Genomic DNA, 21,325 nt, shown 5'->3' on the forward strand with positions numbered 1-21,325 from the left:
CGGGGTGGCTCAGTCAGTTAAGCGTCTGCCTTTGGCTCAGGTCACCATCCCAAGGTCCTGGGATCGAGCCCTGCGTTGGACTCCCTGCTCAGCGGGGAGCCGGCTTCTCCCTCTCCTCCCCCCTCGCTCTTGATCTCTGTTGCTATCTCTGTCTCTCTCTCTCTGAAATAAATAAATAATCTTTTAAAAAAATAAATAAAATAAAATAAAAATATGCAAGGAATTGGACATCTGGGTGGCACAGTCCGTTGAGCGACCAACTCTTGGTTGTGGCTCAAGTCGTGATCTCCGGGTTGTGAGACAGAGCCCTGTGCGGGGCTCCCAGCTCAGCACAGAGTCTGCTTGGACTTTCTCTGGCCCTCCCCACTGCATGCATGTGCAAGCACTTGCACACTGCATGTGCAAGCACCGCACACAAATAATTGATATGTGAATTGCTTTCTGTTTTGAGTAGAGTGATGAGTTATAGAAGAGACAGTGCTGGAAATCCAAAAGTGGAAATGGGTCAATACAGAGGAGGGAAAAGGGAAAGTACAATGGAGATGTTTTTAAAAGTCGCTGGCTTTACTCTTTATCTAATGTTGATCCTATTTAAGCCCCAGTGTGCTTAATCAAATAAAAACTGTGTATGGCATTATTCTTACACTGTGCAGCTGTATGGGTATAGCTTAGAAGGACATTGCTGTCACATCATAAAATACATCAACATTGCTTTGCATAATCTTTTCAACATGACAGCCTCTATTATAAAATAATACTGTTTCTAAGGGATTTTTAACTTAATTATGTATATAATATTTCCCCCCTATGCTTTTCAATATAGTTTCCATATAACCCTTAAATTAATTACATGTCTTATATTTATTATCTTTGCCTTTCTAGCAGCAAGGACAGATTTATGCATTTATTAAATGCTTAGTAATCATTGATCTTGCTTCTGTAATTTTCCCCATCATCATTCTTTTTTTCTCTAGATCATCTCATCAGCATATGTACATGCTGTACTGTTCCCTCATTTTAATACAAAAATATTTCAAGATCCCATATCCCCTTTGAGCTACCGTACCATTTCTGTACAGTCCTTTATAGCAAAACTCCTTCAAAGAGTTGTCCATATATGCCACTTCTACATTCTCATCACACTTTCTCTGCTTTACTTATCCTATTCATGCCTTTGTCTTAACCATTCCACTGAGAACCATCTTGTCATGGGCACCAGTGAATTTACCTCACTAAATCCAATGGCCGTTTCTTAGCCCTCTGGTTAAGGGTTGTCCGGCAGCATTTGTCACAGTTGATCATGTCATCTCTCCTGAAGCTTTTTACTTGGGTACTTAACTTTGTCAAAGCCAAATTCTTGATTTCTTAATACTATCACTACCACCACCACCAAATTCCTACCCCAGTGTTCTCCATCTCAGTGTTTGGCAGCATTATTCACCCAATTGATCTGACCAAAACTTTGGAGTCATTCTTGACTCTGATACTTTTTCTCTTAGTCCATCAGCAAGCAAATATCCAACCACTTCTAGCATCGACATGGCTATCATGATAGTCCCCTCATTTACACCTGAATTACTACAGTTCTCTAAACTGGTTTCTCTGATTTGATTAATCTCTTCCTCTCCTATTCCCAAGATTATTCTGTATACAGTAACTAGGGTGTTTGTTTTTTGTTTTTTAATCAGATCACATCACTGTCTTAGTGAAAGCATCCCATATGGCTTTCAACACACCTGGAATAATATCCAAAATATTACTGTTGCTTTCCAGGTCCTCTGTGATCTGTGCCTAGCTCTCCTACTACTGACTTCTAACTTACTGTGCACCAGCACTGTGCCTGCTTGTCATTTTTTTAAAACACCTAAGCCTTTCCACCTCAGGACCTTCGTACTTGGTATTCTCTCTACCTGGAGCATTTGTTCTTACTTCAGTCTCATCTCTGGACAGTAGTCTTCTCAGGGAGGCCTTTCTTGCCATCACTCCCATCTCCTTACTCTTCATTGTAGTACTTGTCACTATGAAAAAGGATATAATTTTTGTACTTTTTGTTGTTTTGAAGGTCTTCACGATTTCTGCATAGGTTCTGTGAAGACAGAGACTTTGTATTTTTCCCTGCCATATTTCCAGGTCTAGCACAGTGCCTGCCACATAGAAAACTCTTGATAAATAGTTACTGAATGGATGAACAAATGAATCCCTTGATTTAATTAACGTTTTAACATGTGTATTAGTGAAAGAAAAATTTAAGATTGGTTTGTGATTTATATAAGATTTTCTTTTCTTTTTTTAAAAGATTTTATTTATTTACTTAAGAGAGAGAGCGAGAGAGAACACAAGCAGGGGGAGGGGCAGAGGGAGAAGCAGGCTTCTGCTGAGCAGGGAGCTAGATGTGGGACTTGATCCCAAGACTTCGGGATCAAGCGAGCCAAAGGCAGACGCTTAACAACTGAGCCACCCAGGCATCTCTATATAAGATTTTCACTATTGTGGTAAAATATACATAACATTTAAATTTAACATTTTAACCACTTTTAAGTATACAGTTCAGTGGTATTAAGTACGTTTACATTGTTGTGCAGCCATCACCATCTTCAGAACTTTTTCATCTTCCAAAATTGAAACTCTGTACCCATTACACAATAAATTTCCATTCTCCCTTTCTCCAGCCCCTGGCAAATCACCATTGTACTTACTGTTTTATGAATTTAACTATTCATGTACCTCTCATATAAGTACCTCACATCACAATATGTTAAGTATCATATTGCGTTTGTCCTATTGTGACTGGCTGTCTTAGTCCTGTTTGGATAACTATAACAAAATACCATAGATCCGGTGGCTTATAAACAATAGAAACTTATTTCTCACAGTTTTGGAGGCTGGGAAGTCCAAGATCAAGGTGTGGACAGATTTGGTGTGTGGTTACAGCCTGCTTCCTGGTTCACAGATGGCTGTCTTTTTGCTATAACTTCACATGGTGGAAGGGACAGGGAAGTTCTCTGGGGTCTCTTATTTTATAAGGGCACGAATTCCATTCAGGAGGGTTCTGTTCTCATGGCCCAGTCACCCCCCAAATCCCCATCACATTGGGGATTTCAACATATGAGTTATGGAGGTGCGGGGGTGGATACAACAATTCAGTCTGCAGCACTGGTTTATTTCATTTAGTGTAGTGTCTTTAAGATTCATCCAGATTGGGGCACCTGGGTGGCTCAGTCGGTTAAGCATCTGCGTTCGGCTCAGGTCATGATCCCGGGGTCCTGGGATCGAGCCCCACATCGGGCTCCCTGCTCAGTGGGAAGCCTGCTTCTCCCTCTCCCTCTGCCTGCCTCTCTGCCTACTTGTACTCTCTATCTCTCTGTCAAATAAATAAAATTAAAAAAAAAAAGATTCATCCAGATTGTTGCTGTTAAATGTTTGTAAGTTGCATTTTTTTTCACTAAGTACATAGCAATTAATTATACCAATGCCCTACACCTCTCTTTCATCTGTGTACCTCTAAAATTTTATAAGCATAATTAACTAAACTTCACAACCTCAGTGTAAAGTAGATAATTATGGTATGGCAAACTGAAGTTCTAAGAGATTGCCTAAGGTATATAATGAATATATGCCAAAATTCTGAATGAGGACCAGGTTGTACAATTTATTATTGAAAGTGTTAGACCAGATTTCTTGTTTATGATGAAATCATTCAAGGGTTCTAAAAGCATATATATACCAGTAATAATTATAAAGTCCCTTAATATTCATGGCAAAGTTCTTTTAATAGAAGAGAAGAAAATATATATTATCTGAAACCTAGTTTTTTTTTATTCGTGATGGCAAGTTTAGCTATTTGGATCGAACTTTTTTTTTTTTTTTTTGCCTTTATCTTGTTACATTGCTTAACTGCCTCATAAGTCCTCATAGCCATAGTGTGAATTGGATATTTGAAGGTTTGGATTGGAATAATTTCATTTCAGTTTCTTTAGCTATGAGACATGAAACCCTTAAAGAACTATGAGCTTATGTGTTTGTCTTTAATTGTTGGCTTGTTCAAGTGAGGGTTTTTTGGTTTTCTGTTTGTTTTTTTTTAAGGCAATCTTGTAAGTGGCAAATTATTGATAAGACTAAGATGGACTCTGATTTTGATAAAAACTAAAATTTCCCCATAATTATATTCAGATAATGTGTTTAAGTTAGTTAATAGTAATCCCTGAAGGCTTTACCTCTTTGTGCTGCTACAATTTGAGTTGAATTTCCTAAAGAACTTAGAAAAATAAAAGTATAGCCAAAACAGCATATAATTTTTCTCAAATGAAGCTCTTCATTATGTTACTTCACCCAAGTGATTAGTTCATTTTTGGATATTGTGTATATATTAACCTCAAGAATGTTTCAACACTGGTTAGCAGTGCTACCCACTTTTTTCCTCTACTGGATGACCATTTATGGCTTTAAAGCAGAAACCTATGAACCAGTGAGTAAATATTTTGAGAAGTGCTAATTAGTGTCGAAAGAATAGGGTGGTAAAGTTGGGGAAACCACGCAGCTTATATATATTTAAATTTTTTAAAAATGGTTCACGAAATCTAATAGCCGGTTGTGCTGTGTTTACATGGTTTTTATTATCAGCAAAATTACGAAGTTACCATCTGAACTCTAGCTAAACTTCATGTAATAAGACTTATGTTAGTTGCTTAAAAGTTTGTGAGTTAACCTTTGGGAATTATAACTTTTTTTTTTTTAAAGATTTTTTTAAAAATTTATTTATTTGAGAGAGAGAATGAGAGAGAGAGAGAGAGCATGAGAGTGGGGAGGGTCAGAGGGAGAAGCAGGCTCCCCGCCGAGCAGGGAGCCCAATGCGGGACTCAATCCCGGGACTCCAGGATCATGACCTGAGCCGAAGGCAGTCGCTTAACCAACTGAGCCACCCAGGTGCCCGGGAATTATAATTTTCTAAAGGTTTCAATCATACATAACAATAAAGACAAGCATTTCAAATGCGGAATATGATTCATTTTGAGGGGATGACGGTTTTTTTATAGTAAGGATAGTGAAATTATTGATACATTTTAGTAATTTATAGAAATGTAATTTGTTTTACAAGAAATGTGAAATCATTGACCATACAAGGAGTGCTTTTTAAATGATCTCTGTTTATATTTGGTCTTACCTGAAGTAGTAGTATGGACAGTGAGTTGTTTAGTTGAAGAGAGTAGTAAGAAGCTTGGAGAGGGTGACAAAAAGTTAGAATCCTGGTAATTCATTTCTTTAAGGCTTTAAAGAGATTATACATGCTTTTTTTGTTTTTGCTTTTGGTTTTGTTTAGCACTTAAGGAAGCTTTCTTAAGGGAAATCTCACTTTGCTCTAGGTTGTAATATGACAAAGTTAGAGGTTTTATTTTTTTTTAATCCGTTATTCTTTTTTTTTTTTAAGATTTATTTATTTATTTGGGAGAGAGAGAGAGAAAGCAAGCAGGGGTAGGGGCAGAGGGAGAGAATCTCAAGCAGATTCCCAGCTGAGCATGGAGCCTGACCCAGGACCCAATCCCAGGATCCTGGCGTCATGACCTGAGCTGAAATCAAGAGTTGGACACTTACCTGACTGAGCCATCCAGGCGCCCCACGTTAGAGGTTTTAAAATGAGAAACTGTCATTTGCTTTTTCCTAGACTTGTGTCAGTAGGCTATAGAGTCATCACTTTCTAACTTTGAGTTTCTCTAGGGTAGATAGTGGACTCCTGATTATTTCTAACAGCGGGTATTGAATTAATCAACAGCAGGTTTTGAATTAGAGGACTACTTACCCTACCAGAAAGCCTGATGAGGTCTTCAAAGCCAAATAGTGGCCGCATATAGAACCTAGGCGTTGATGATCTTGCTTTTTTTGATAAAAAAATTGTAAACAGTCAAAATAAAAATTGATGGCTTTGAATTGGTGAATCTGTAGGACTCTTTGTTTCTTTCATTTCTGTAAGTTGTATGAACACCTGACTTCAGGGAGTCAGTTGTCTGTTTTAAGGTAGGAGGTTCCATCCTTTTTATTAATTTCACTGTATTTTAGGTTTAATGTGAGGTTGCTGGAATAATTGGAACTACTGCCTTCACATTCTCTGTGAACATTAAGGAAAGAAGCGCATCAGATATTTTGCTACATACCCTGCTTAGACACAGTTGAAACTGAGGACAGGAGACATTCAGTGAGTTTGATGCATCAAAAATACTGCTTGGAATTGGAACCCGTATCTATTAACGCTGCCTGTTTTCCTTTCTTTTTCTACCTTGGATATCTTCCCCCATGAAATCAGGAAAACAACTTTTAGCCAGGATACCAGTGTTTGTACAGGTCAGGAAATGATTTCTATTGCTTTATTTGCATGTAAAGTGAGTATCTAAATTAATTGGTGCCTATCCAACTTGAAAGAGCTGCTTAACAAAGCTTTTTAAATTGTGTATAATGTCTTCTATTTCTATACTCACTTTAGACTGAGATAGCAGGGTTTTTTCATACATGCCATATTACATGCTTAGTTAAAACTTTTGTCTTGCTATTAAAGCTTGCTCATCTTTTCTTCTTAAAACATAATAATAAAGGGAAAACAATTGATAGCAAAAGAGACTCATAAGGATCAGGACTGTCAAAGTTGTTAATAAAATAAATTTCTTTTTTTTTCTATGTTCTATTGAGGTTTTAGTCATAATGGTACATGTTCTATCCAGCTGAACAAAGTAAAGCAAATTGAAACTTTTATTTTTTTAAGATTTATTTATTTCTTTGAGAGAGACAAGAGCCTGTGTGAGTGGGGGGAGGGGCAGAGGGAGAGAATCTTTAAGCAGACTTCTGCTGAGCTCAGAGCCTGATTCAGGACTCTATCTCATGACCCATGAGATCCTGACCTGAGCTGAAACCAAGAGTCCAACACTTAACTGACTGAGCCACTCAGGAGCCCCTAAGGCAAACTGAAACTTTTAAATAGCAGGCAATATAAATGCACGCAGAAAAGGTTTAGAACTCAATTCTCTAAAACTCAAGAGTGTTTCCCCATATAAGCCCGATACATTAAGGATGGTAAAATAAATCTTTTTTTCCCACCAAACATAAACTTGAAAGTTATTCAAAGATAAAAGAATTCCTTCCCAAATTTGGAGCAATTTTTCTGAAATGAACATATCCTACCCAACACAGTTGAGGTTTGTTTTTTTTTCCCCCCACTTCTAAAAAATAGAGAAAAACATTTTCAAATATGTAGGAGAATCATTTACAGTTCAATCCTGGTATGGTGTCAGAATTGCTTAGTTATTCTAATATGGTAGCCACTATCTACCAGTGGCTATTTAAATCTAAATTAAAAATAATTAAAATTAATGTTTAAAAGTCAGTTGCTTAGTCACAGTAGCCATATTACAAGTGCTCAATAGCAACATTTGGCTGTGGGCTAGGTGTTGGGACAGCTGAGACTGAACATTTCCATCATTGCAGAAAGTTTCATTGCACAGCACTGCATAAAGTGCTTATTCCGTTGGTGGTGATCGCAATTTTATTAGTTTCCCCAGTGGTTTCCTAATATTTATGAGTATTTTCTACTTCCCTCCTAAAAAAAAAGAAATATTGCTTATCAAACCCTGTAATTTTTTTCTATCGAATAATTTACCCAATTAAAAATATTAATGGTCAGGATTTGAAATAGCTAGATGATGGTAGAAGCACGTTTAGAGTTTTAAAAAGTCTTTATTAAACCTTAAAAATGTATGCCAAAATATGTGTAGTTGTGAATCTTTAAAAAGAGAATGATATAATGTCTGCATTCCAAGACTGCCAACCCTGAAACAGCCTAAAGTAGCATATGATTTGTGAGATTATTTTTCTTTCTTTCTTTCTTTTTTAAGATTTATCTGTTTATTTGAGAGAGAGAGAGAGCGCGCACGTGTGTGTGGAGTGAGGGGTGGGAGGGGCAAAGGGAGACTGAGAGAGAAATTTCCACAGACTCTGCACTCCTATCACATGGCTCGATCCTACCATCCTGAGACCATTACCTGAGCTGAAACCAAGAGTCAGATGCTCAACAATTGTACCACCCAGGTGCCCCTGTGAGATTATTTTTCTTATGTGATAGAAATAGATTTCTTTAAAAAATAGAAATAATTTTTTATTGTATAACCACACCTTGAAAAGTGCAAACACAGCAAAAACATTAAACTGATATATAAATGAACGATTAAATATTTAATGACTATTTAAATGAATTTTAGAGTTAAGCAGCATATACTTCTATGTTCAGATTGAGTGAGGTGAGAAAATGTAGGTATTCTATTCATTGATTCCTTTGAATCTTTTCAATAAGCTAGGTAGGGATAGATATCCTTACTTTGTGTGTGTTGAGACTTCTATGGTTTATGTTAAAATCAGTTACATAAAGAAAGACGTTCTGTTTTGGGGCAGAAGAGATAAAATAAAGATAGTTATATGTTAATTACTGAAAGGTTGCTTATATAATTGTATATCTTGATTTATCTCACAGTTTAACACTGGTAGGTGTTTTCTAAGTATAAATATAGTTGAGATTGTCCCTGTGCATATTTACTGAAATGGTGACTTGTAGAGAACTAGGACATAACCAATATATTAGTTGAATTATGTTTTCATAAAATGTAATATTAATTTTTATATGTGTAATTTGAATATATTTCCTAGTTTCAAGATTATTTTAAAGAATTACCTTTCCTTATAAAAGCCACTTAGGATTTTTATGAGAAGCTTTAAGATTTGTCTGGCTTTATCTAGTGTCATTTTAATTTCATGTATTTTTTTTCTTATGCATTTGCACGTACCCAGTAAGCCATGTGTAAAAATTGTTACCATGATGAAGGAATGCCTTTACTAGTTTTTTATGCTATTAGCTTTAGAGCTTTAAATATAGTATGCAGTTTTAAGTATAGATATAGTCTTAATTTCCTTGTATTTTTTTCTAAAAAAAATAAAATGGAACATTTATTTTTTTATTTAGTCACAAATATTGTTTGAATGTAACTATTTTAAAAAAACTTTAATACCCTTTTGAATTACAGAGTTTAATAGAAAGTATAATTGCTTCTTTCATAAGACTTTTTGTATTGACATTTTATCATCACAAGGCTTTTTAGTGTGTGTGTGTGTGTGTGTGTGTGTATGTTTGTTTGTTTGTTTGTTTAAAGTAGAGTCCACATCCAGTATGGGGCTTGGATTCACGACCCTGAAATTAAGAGTCACATGCTGTACTGACTGAGCCACCAGGTGCCCCACATGACTGCTTTTTATATTGATTTAAGTTGAGAGCATAATGCTAGGAAGTAGCTCCTTGAAGGCAGGTCTTTGGATACAGAGGATAATGTGTTTGTTGGCAGAATGGAATGGATGGAAGGTGTGAGATAAAAAAGGAACCAAAGAAAACTCAGTTCTCTTGGACAAGTCATGTATACTCTCTAACATCTATTTTTCATGAGTATATAATAAGTAATATCTCTTTCTTGCTACTTTGAAGGAATTGTTACGAGGATCTGATGAAATAACATACGAAGACCCATTATGAATATTAAAACACCATAATATTCTGTCATTTTTTTAACACAAAACATTTAAAAGCTTATCTTAAATCATGCCTTGTTAATTGAGAAATTTCAAAAAGCTTAGATTTTATAGGGATAAGAACTCTAAGCTCTCTATAGTTTAGGAAATAGTTTAACTTACAACTTCCTTTCGGTTTATAATGTATAGTTCCTTCCCAATGATATTTTCAGTCTTTACTAGTTTTGTCACTTTTCATAAGGATGAGCCTAAGCCATTTCTCCTATCAATTGATAATAAATTGCTCACATTCTAGCCATAAAATGGGCTGCTAATCTGATCATAGAGAAAAAGTTATCTATAAACAGTACCTGTATCTTGTTTATAGTATATTAAGACACTGTGATTCTCTTCTTAGTAAATATTTGAGAACAAAAAGCAACCCAAATGTCCTATAGCTTATTTACTAATATGTTATGTTAACACCCCATCTGATTATAAACAAAACATAATCTATCATCCTATAATAAATAATGACCCATAAACAACCTGCAAGTGCTTCATGCTTTGTGTCATGCCAGTTATACCTTCCCTGACTTTAGATTGATTTAAATATGACTTACAGCATCAAGAAAGACAAAAATTCTTAACAAATGTTTTAGTTTCTGAAATTACTTACTCAGATATGATTCAGCTGAATACTATTTCTGTTTTCCTATTGCAGATTTCTCAACAGTGATGTCACAAGATTGACCACATTGATCACAGTAAGACCAAAATGATAATCTTTTAAGGATGTCTTGTTTTCTCCAGAATGAGAATTGTGTTGGAAAATATTTATAATTTTAAATTGTTATTCTTTCTCTCAACAGGCAATTAAATGTTTACATTTTCTATGAACCACATCTCATACTTCTAGTTAATTATTTAAATACTAAAAATATTGCTTTAAATGATCTTAAAACATTTAAAATGAAAATTACTTTTAATATATGACTGAAATTACATGCTTAATTATATTAATACATTTCAGTGTGAATCATAATCGGAACATCCTGGGTTTTTTTGTTTTTTGTTTTTTAAAGATTTTATTTATTTATTTGAGAGAGAGAATGAGAGACAGAGAGCACGAGAGGGGAGAGGGTCAGAGGGAGAAGCAGACCCCCCGCTGAGCAGGGAGCCCGATGTGGGACTCGATCCCAGGACTCCAGGATCATGACCTGAGCCAAAGGCAGTCGCCCAACCAACTGAGCCACCCAGGCGCCCCGGAACATCCTGTTTTTAAAATTTTTGTTTTTATGGGAGCCTGGGTGGCTCAGTCATTAAGCATCTGCCTTCGGCTCAGGTCATGATCTCAGGGTCCTGGGATTGACCCCCGCATCGGGCTCCCTGCTCTGCAGGAAGCCTGCTTCTCCCTCTTCCACTCCCCCTGCTTGTGTTCCCTCTCTTGCTGTCTCTCTCTCTGTCAAATAAATAAATAAAATCTTTAAAAAATAAATAAAGAAATAAAATTTTTGTTTTTACTAAAAAATGACAGAACATTTAACGTGAATCCATATTAAGAAAAAATTTACAAAAATAAAATTACTTGAGATTGTAATCACTTATTAAGGAAAGACTGAAAACAGCCTTGAAAGGAATCCTTTCATTGATATTTAAATGATTTATAGAGAGTCTTCCAAATATGGGGAGTTGTTGAAAAGAGATAGTTCTCATAAGTAACTGATATTTTTCCTCTTGAATTTTAAAGTGGTAATTTCTACTATATATAAGGAAATATGTTTCTTAAAGAAAAAAATTTTATCCAAGGCCTTGATCCACTTTATTATAAAATTACTAAGTAGTAAAAATATAGCATTTTTGAAAAATTCTTCTAAATAACAGAGAAATAAATTTAGAGTAAGTTATTTACTCAATCTGTTTCTTTAATCCTGTTCTAATTGTTCATTAATTGTATAAGCAGTAATTATCAGAAATGTAAATTCATGTGTAGATAATCTTTGTATTTATGTTTTAACTTTTTTTTGAAAACTGGTTTATTTTTTTAAGCTTAACATTTTTTAGAGCCCAGAGAGGACTTTTATTGTATTTTTAAAGTCTGTATCATCATCAAGTATGCAGATGTTCAGATGTTTATGGCATATTCATTCCTTTTCCTAAGGGATCACTTCAGCTATTTCTGATATGCAACTCTTTGCTTGTTTGTTTTTTTCTTAATCAGAACTTTATTACTCTGACTGAATAGTTTTACAACAAAATATTAACATACTTCTGTAGTAACCTTCTGTTTATCATTAAGTACTTTACAGTCAAGGAAGTTAACATTACCATTGGATTAAAAAGTTTTTAATTTGAAAATGCTGACTCACTATACATTTTAGGGGGTAATATTAAGAGAGTATGTAATTGCTATTGTTCTAAATTCAAGAATTTCAGGAAGAGAGGTAGTATCCAATATTACCTGATATAAAATAAGTTAAAGACTAAGAAATATTCATTTGAGATGTTCATAAGTGACGGATAATAGAAACCCTTACTTTGTAATAATATCAGGGCTGTGAGGCCTTCTCCAGCCTCTTGAATCAAGAAAAGAGGGTAGATTTCAACATTGATTTCCTTTGAGGGGACTGTGGAGTGAGTAGTTCAAGTGTTGACCATGGGGCGGAAATAAAGTGAGGCCAGGGAAGGGGTGATATGTTCAGAGAAAATGGAGAGGTTAAGGAACTAGGCAGAAGTAGATAAGCTGATGAAATGAGATGATAAAGTACTAAGTAAAAGAGTAGAATATTGTGGCTGGGGTGGGAAAGGATATTATAGATTGTTTCAGAGCTGAAGCTGTAATGAGTTTTTGTATACTATATAATATACATCTTTTATAGTTTTTCCTTAGAAATTTTCAGAATTCAGGGGAATTTCTATTTTTCCCAAGTTATAATCCACAGAAATGTTCAAATCTTTTAACTGATCTTCCATCTTCCTGGCCATCTTCCATTCCCTTGAAGTATATACATCCTCAGTTTAATCTTATTAAAGCATTCCTTTGACTCTTTCACTTCTCTACTTGAAAATGTTTAGTGACTTCCCATTTCCTCCAAGATCAAATTTAGATATTCTAACTTAGTATTCAAGCTCCTCATCAATTTGGCTGTAATATATTTCCCAGCCAAATATTCTATTGGTCAAGAAGAATCCTATACTCTACCCAATGGGGACTACAAACTCCACATTGCAAATTCATTTTGGCTCCATACTTACCTTCATGTCATTCCCTTTCCCTAGAATATTCTTTTTTGTTTTTTTAAGATTTTATTTTTAGTAATCTCTACACCGAACGTGGGGCTTGAACTCACAGCCCCAAGATCAATAGTTAAATGCTCTACCGGCTGAGCCAATCAGGCGCCCCTCCCTAGAGTATCCTTTTTCCATTTTAGGCTTTTAGTTTTTTCTGATGAACTCAGACCTCTCCTCTAATACCCTGTCCACATGTAATCATCTCTTTGAGGCCTTCCCTAAGCATCCTAATTGAAAGGGATTCTCTCTACCTAGTAGTTTGGTAATGCTTAATTTTTATTATTCTTATGTTACTGATAACCTATATTCTCTTATATTTTACGTATTTTAATATATATTTTCCACTGTGCTAAGCAAATGAGTATTCAGCCAATGTTTGCTGGTAATCATAAGTACCCCAGAAAGAGCTAAATTAATTAGTGTCTTTAGTTTTCCTATATTAAAATTGAAATAAGAATATTAATGCCTGAATATCCAAAAGTGAACCATGGGAAGCAAGGTGGATGGGAAAGAATGTAGGTTTAAGAACTAGAGAGAGCTTGGGGCTTCTGGTGTCTCAGTTGGTTAAGCATCTGACTCTTGATTTTAGCTCTGGTCATGATCTCAGGGTCATGAGATCCAGCCCCTCTTTGGGCTCCATGCTCATCGGGGAGTCTGCTCAAGATTCTCTCTCTCTCCCTCTCCCTCTGCCCCTCCCCTCCTCACTGTTTCTCTAAAATAAATAAATAAATCTTTTTTTTTTTTTTTAAAGAACTAGAGAAAGTTCAAGTATTGTTGCCACTTATACCATGTATGTGACCTTAGGCAAGTCAGCCTCTTTGTGCCTCAGTATCTTCACCTGTAAAATGATGCTACATACATTTAAAAAGGATTGCTATGCAAGATTTAAATGTAATGTTTGTTAACTTTCTTCCCTCTTACTTAACTTTATATATGATTCCTTTACACATACGTGAAGGGGCATGAAATCAGGTGTAAAGATCAAGGATATATTGCAAACATCCAAATTTAACATACTCACACATTGTGGCCTTTTGTCTATAAGTTTCAGTAAATAAATTTCTACTTTCCATGTTACATATATTATGATAACTTAATTGACATATGAATTCCAGCCAGGAGGCTGATTAGATCTTTTGATATGTTGTGCTTTTATTTAGAGAAAAAGACCTCACTAGAATACTAACATCTTAAAAGGCTAGAATGAACTTTAGAATGGTTCAGGTTGTGCTACATTCCCCTTATACAACAGATGAGAAAACCAAGGTCCAGAGAGTTTGAAGGGAGGTAATATGTGTAATGGTTAAGAAGATGAACTGAGGTCAGAAAACCCTTTGTTTACGTGTTGTGATCTTGATCCAATTACATAGTCTAAGATCCATTTTTTTCCTCTCTAAAGCAGAGATAATATTTATATCTCTAGGAGTGCTGTGAATATTAAGTGACACCATGCTTATAAAGTATAGCACAGAGGCTGAAACATACTAAATTCTTTTGACCCCTCATCATAGTCATATCATCACCTGTAAAGTTACTTTTCTCAAGTCACATAGTGTGAGATCTTAGCCTACCTAACCTGATTTTGCTTTATTCCACCATAATTTTTAGTATTGTTTTGTGATCACATCTACTTGATTAAAAATTTCAGCATGGGGGTGCCTGGGTGGCTCATTAGGTTAAAGCATCTGCCTTTGGCTCAGGTCATGATCCCTGGGTCCTGGGATTGGGTCCTGGGATCAAGCCCTGTGTGTCGGGCGCCCTGCTTAGTGGGGAGCCTGCTTCTCCCTCTCTGTCTCCCTCTCCCCCTGCTTGTGCTCTCTTGCGTGCTATCTCTCTCAAATAAATAAATAAAACCCTTAAGAAATTAAATAAATAAATAAATAAATAAATAAATAAATAAAATAAAAATCTCTAGACAGCATTTATAGGCGTATAATAAAATAACTCATAGATTTTTTCCTTCTCAAATCTTTCCAGGTTCTTTGTCTTTGAGAGTATTCATGCTATTTCACTTACGTGCAGTTTTGTTAATACGTGATTTCATTAATACATTAGCTATATTTTTAAATATTTTGATTTATCCTTTTACTACATATTTTAATAATCTGCCACAAAGCAGCTTTTAAAATAAAATGGGCTTTTCTGGTTTTGTTTTGTTTTTATTTTTAAAGAGAGAGAGAGAGAGCTCTCACGCGTGTGCGTGAGTAGGGGGAGGGGCAGAGGGACAGGGAGAGAGAATCTTAAGCAGGCTCTATGCCCAGTGTGGAGCCTGATGAGGGCTGATCTTACAACCCTGAGATCGTGACCTGAGCTGAAATCAAGAGTTGGATGCTTAACCGACTGAGCCACCCAGGCACCCCAAGCCTTTTCTGTTTTTGTTAATATTCCTTTTTCCCCTTTGTACTTTTATTATAAATTTCACTTAAATTTTTTAGAGACTAATCTCTACCAACAGAAATATTTCATTTAAAAATTGAAATTTAGGGGCGCCTAGGTGGCTCAGTTGGTTAAGCGGCTGCCTTCAGCTCGGGTCATGATCTCAGGGTCCTGGGATCGAGTCCTGCATCATGTTCCCTGCTCCATGGGAAGCCTGCTTCTCCCTCTCCCTCTGCCACTCCCCCTGCTTTTGCTCTCCCATTCACTCTTTCTGTCAAATAAATAAATAAATAAATCTTAAGTAATAAATAAAAATTGAAGTTTAGAAGGAATTATTAGATATTTTACAATGTACACACTACTAGAAATATTGGCAGTAGATAGCAAATTTAAAACGTCAGCTATCTACCACAGATAAGATATAACCAAGTGTCATAGTGACCGGTAGTTGTCCCTAAATGTTGATTTTTCCCGTCTACTAATATTTTCCTAGCATGTCAAAACCTGGAATAAATATTTCCCAGCTTCCCTTGCATCTAGATGTGGTCATGGGACTAAGGTTTGGCTAGAGATAAATAAGCAGAAGGACTGTGTACAACTTAAAGGAAGGGTTGCATTCCCTCTTTTTTTCCCCTTCTTCCTTGCTGGCTATAATGTGGACAGGATAATTGGAAATGAGTGGAAAACCCAAACAAGAATGGGCAAAGCAATAAAAGAGAAAGTTTCTAATATCTTAAGGATGTTACCTTGTGCATGTCTACCCATGGTGACTTCCTTGATATGACAGAGATAAACTTATTTTTTTGTAAGCCACTGGTTTCAGGTTTTCTGTCACTCATGCCTAAAATTAATCCTGACACACCAAAATAATTTGACAAAGAAAGTTTATGCCATTGTTAAAATGTCTTTGGTTTGTTTATATTTCATTTACTTTTATTAAACTCTGCTGTCACTTTTGATAGCTTGGATTTTAGGAGAAAAATAGGAAAGGGAATGATTCACTGTGTCTAGGAAAGGAAACTAAATAAATCTTTACAGAGAAGGATGACATCTGGTCTAGAATTTTGAAGTATGTATTAGAAGAAAACATTAATTCCAAAAGATACATGCACCCCTTTGTTAATGCAGCATTATTTACAATAGCCAAGATATGGAAGCAACCTAAGTGTCCATTGATAGATGAATGGTAAGGAAGATGTGGTAAGTGTGTAAATATATGTGTATGTACACACACACACACACACACACACAGACACGTACAGACAGAAGAATATTATGCATCCATAAAAAGGATGAGATCATGCCATTTTTTACAACATGGATAGACCTAGAGGGTATTGTTCTAAGTGAAATAAGTCAGATTGAGAAAGACAAATACCATATGATTTCATTCATATGTGTAAAGCAGTCATGCGAAAAAACAAAACAAATGAATAAACAAAGAAAAAAGCATAATCAGACCTATAAATACAGAGAAGAAACTGATGGTTGCCAGAGGGGAGGGAGATGGGGGGATGGGCAAAATGTGTGAAAGGTGGTGGGAGATACAGGCTTCCAATTATGGAATGAAATCAGCTTCCAATTATGGAATGAATAAGTCACAGGAATAAAAGGCACAACATAAGAACTATAGCCAATGATGTTTTAATAGTGTTGTATGGTGGCAGATGGTAGCTACACTTGTGGTGAGCATGGCATAATGTATAAACTTGTTGAATCACTATGTTGTACACCTAAAACTAACATAAGACTTTGTGTCAACTATGCTCAAATAAAAACAGTTTTTTTTAAAGGAAGAAAATCCAGAAAGAGGAAATAGGCATATAGATTTGGAAAGAACATATGTTCCAGGACATGCAAATATTTTGGTCCAATACTGTTGAAATATAAAATTTGAGGAAGTAAATGAGCCTAAAGTTTAGATCTTGTAGGAGTTTACTTACCAAGAAGTTTGGTAAGTCCCAGGTACCTAGCAAAGAGTTCTTTTAATATTCTGTATATTTTTCTTTATTTTTATTCTTATTTTTTTCATGGTTTTTCCATTAAATATTCTAAAAATAAATATATTTTCTATTAGTGTTGAGAGAGGAAGAACAAAACTAATATTTATTTATTCACTGTTTTTTAAGATGGTAGGTGCTTTCTATTTGAGCCTTTATTACAGTTTACAGATGACTGAACTGAGACTCAGAAAGGTCAAGTGTCTTTCCTAGTGTGTTCAATTGATAGATAAGTCGTTATTTGCAAAGTAGAGAAATTAGCCATTTCCAGAAGAAGTCTGCCATGTATTAACTGACCTTTATTTTTCTACTTTTTAAATACCAAAAGCAGAGATGTATATTTGGATAAAAGACCCTACCCCCTTAATGCATCTCCAGCAAAAGTTGCACCATTATACCATTAATGGAGCTAAAAGCATGCATGGTGTTCTGGGTGAGTGACTGCAGATATAAATGATACTATGCTGCAGAGACCCAACTAAACTTCTTTGAACAAGTGGAAGTGTACAATGTTACAGGCTCATTTGGTTTAAAATTAGTTCTTACCTAAAAATTCTAAATGAGCTACTGTTCAATAAATATGCCTAAAAAAAGAAAAAGACAGTAATCTTAACATAGTCTAGAAATAAATTATAGAAGCATGAGAGCACCATATAAAGGAAAAAAGTTTTCTACTTTGGTGTTCTTTTGCTGTAGTGAGTCTAGCACCTAGACTAGGTAAATGTTTTCTGAATTAAAGTGACTTGAAATTTAATTTTGTTAGTATATCATTTTCTTCTCTCACACTTTCTAGAACACCAATGCAGACTTCCAGATGTTAGTCAAGGAGCAGAAAAAATACAAATATAATCTACAAAAGCTGTTTCAGAGATGAGAGGAAGATTGTTATAGACTGAGTTATGGAATTATGAAGTTTGATTATTATTTTTCTATAAATATACAAAGGAAAAACTGTAGAAGAGGAAAGGTTTTGATAAAAATGGAAAATTCTTATTGTATAGCATTGAAAAAGCACCTAGGTTAGCATGTCATAGATGTTAAAAAAAAAAAAAAAGTTTAACTAGGGGCACCTGGATGTCTCATTTGGTTGAGTCTGACTCTGTTCTGGCTTGAGTCATGATCAGGGTTGTGGGATCAAGCCCTGTGTCAGGCTCCACACTCAGCACAGAGTCTGCTTGGGATTCTCTCCCTTTTTCTCCCTCTCCTCACGTGCTCTCTCTCTCTCAAATAAATAAAATCTTCTTTTTTAAGTTTAATACAAATATTACTAATTCTGTCCTTATGTGAATGCTTTTTTGCAAGCACACATTTTAAAAACATTACATTAATAGGTATATTTCCATCATAATATAGGATAGTGCAAGTAAACTTTTCCACATGCAAAGTATGCCATCTATTTTATGAATAGCATATCTAATGTTTTACAATCTTATTCTCCAGTTTGCTTTTGTCTCAGGAAAAACTACTTACCTTTCATTCATAAAATTCTTTTTATTGCCCCTATTACTGAATATTTCTGGGTGTCTTTTTTTTTTTTTACTCTAGTTCTTCCATATTTTTAGTGTCAAACTTATAGAAATGAAATTTTAGAAAACTTACACAGTTGACAGTAAACTCAAATGTCACAGTTCCCCTCAAATGTTACCTCTTCCATAAAACCTCTGGATTCCCTTACAGTTGGAATTAATATTCCTATCATTTCTGCCTTTCTCATATTCGTTATGTCATAGCAGTGTTCTTCAACACTACCTTGGACCTGAGTATGTAGATATATTCTCTGTGGAGAGGGGGTTTGCTACAATAATTTACAAATGTTAATAAAGAAGAAATTAATACAGGCATAGTCTTTTATCACCTGGGATGCTTACCTTATAACCAATTACTACCGTGTACTTTCAGAACTATGATTGTGTTTAATTATGTCAGTGTAATAAGAAAATAACAAAAATAGATTTGACATGTACAAGTGGTTCATTTGTACCAAGTGAAGGCCAGATGACATCAGAGTGAACTAAATTAAAGCTTTGTAGTAGTTGGAGTAGAAAGAAATGGTGGCAATATTAAATTATTCAGGGAACACTAGATTATTAGATAAACATGCCAAACTCAAATGTAACTGGGAAATAATGGGGAAGTAGCAATCAGTACCATATTCCATCATGTTGAGTGCAATGATTTCATTTTAGCAAAAACATCATATGGTAACAATTTGAAATCTGTTAGTTTTGTGACTTTTGGGAGGGGGGTGAGAGATGGAGAAAGCATGTGCAAATGGGGTGGGGGGACGGGCAGAGACAGAGGGGGAGAGAGAATCTTAAGTAGGCTCCATGCCCAGTGTGGACTGGACCCTGACTGGTTGCTCAGTCTCATGACCCTGAGGTCATGACATGAGCCAAAATCAAGAGTTGGATGCTTAACCAACTGGGCCACTCAGGCATCCCTAGTTTGGTAGCTGTTTTTTTTTTTTTAAGATTTTATTTATTTATTTGACAGAGACAGAGATAGCGAGAGCAGGAACACAAGCAGCGGGAGTGGGAGAGGGAGAAGCAGGCTTCCCGCTGAGGAGGGAGCCCAATGTGGGGCTCGATCCCAGGACCCACCCTGGGATCATGACCTGAGCCGAAGGCAGACGCTTAACGACTGAGCCACCCAGGCGCCCCAGTTTGGTAGCTTTTATGTGCATACTTTATAAATTTGTTTTGGTAGTATGTTGAATTAGATCTAATAGCAGGAAGAGTTTATCCTTATCCATAGTTTTAGTTTTCTATGTATTTTGGTAATATAATTTAATTTCAGTCTACCCATGTGTTCAGAAGATATTTTTTCTCCATTTGTAAGGGTCTATACATACGTTTCAGAAAAATTCTTATAAAGCTCTTACCTGCCTTATGAGATGAGTTGTGTGTTTGGCTACTTCACCTGTTAGACTGTAAAGTCCTTACCATCTATTAAAGGCATAGATTATGTTTTATTCATTCTTGCAATTCCCTTAGAGTCTGTTAGAGTGCTTTGTATCCAATAGTGGCACAGCAGAAATTTATTCAATAAACTGTCCTGTGCTTGTGTGTCTCTTAGTATGATAATGTCAGGATGAACCAGAATGGATAAATACATAGAAAACATATAGAAAATATATAATTTAACAATTTGAAATTCATACAGGTTAGTAAATTCTTCTTTTTAAATTAAATATCCCCTAGGGTTTTGATCACTTACCATGTTGTATGAATTACTTGAAATTGGTAACAGATCTATAGGTTGGTAGGGGGAAAATGAAAGATCACATGGCAGGCTAGAACTGAATGTGGAGATGTAACCACAATGCTTCAGGGAGCAAGATGGTGCATCATTGCAAAAATGTAGTTTTATTTTTATTTAGTTAGGGCAGCTTGAGAGCACTGGTTTCACAAGGAAGAGGAGACACAAGAGAATGGAATGGAAAGGGAAATGGGAAGTCACTAAAGATGCCATCTTCCATTTCTGGGGTACTGCCTGAAGTCACAGTGCCTAAGGAGTGTTCTCTTTAGCTTAGGTGGAATTAAAATTGGCATAAATTTTAAATCTTCTAGAGTAATACAGTAAGTACATTTTCTACTTTCTAATTCTATTAGATTTTTGCATGATGTTGCCACAGCGTAGTTTAGTTATCTTACTAACTTCTTAAATATCTTCCCATTTCCTACTTAAATTGAATTACCTGTTCCTAAATTTCAAAGCCATTCAAAGTTAGCTTTGTCCTATCTATGTAACTTTCCAACACACAGATTTTTTCTAGTCAGGACATTCTTTTTTTTTTTTAGAACATTCTTTTAAAAAAAAAGATTTATTTATTTTAATGAGAGAAAGAGGGAGAGAGGAGAGAGCACAGGGAGCGAGGGACAGAGGGAGATGGAGAGAGAGAATCTCAAGCTGACTCCCCTCTGAGCACAGAGCCCAACACGGGGTTCGATCCCATGACCCTGAGATCCTGACCTGACCTGAAACCAAGAGTCAGATGCTCAACCTACCAAACCACTCAAGTGCCCCTAGTCAGGACTTTCTTATAACCAGAACATAGAGTGATGATTTTGTCTGTGTGTCTTTTTCCATACATCATTTCCTTTGCTTGAAGTGTTGTTACCTCTTTATCC

The 21,325-nt window shown here is 35.6% G+C and overlaps 1 protein-coding gene across 12 annotated transcripts in view; it reads left to right on the top strand.

Annotated features, from left to right (window-relative positions):
• BAZ2B (bromodomain adjacent to zinc finger domain 2B) overlaps nt 1-21,325 on the top strand; it is a 386,499-nt gene that overhangs the window by 150,370 nt on the left and 214,804 nt on the right. For all 12 annotated transcript variants that reach the window (XM_035007948.1, XM_035007952.1, XM_035007958.1 and 9 more), the window contains exon 4: nt 10,253-10,295. The gene's annotated coding sequence lies outside the window, so the exon portion shown is untranslated. The remainder of the gene's footprint in view (nt 1-10,252; nt 10,296-21,325) is intronic.

This window comes from Mirounga leonina, unplaced genomic scaffold (assembly GCF_011800145.1).
Source record: "Mirounga leonina isolate KUSES-001 unplaced genomic scaffold, KU_Mleo_1.0 Mir_151, whole genome shotgun sequence".
In the NCBI taxonomy this organism is placed as follows: Eukaryota; Metazoa; Chordata; class Mammalia; order Carnivora; family Phocidae; genus Mirounga; species Mirounga leonina.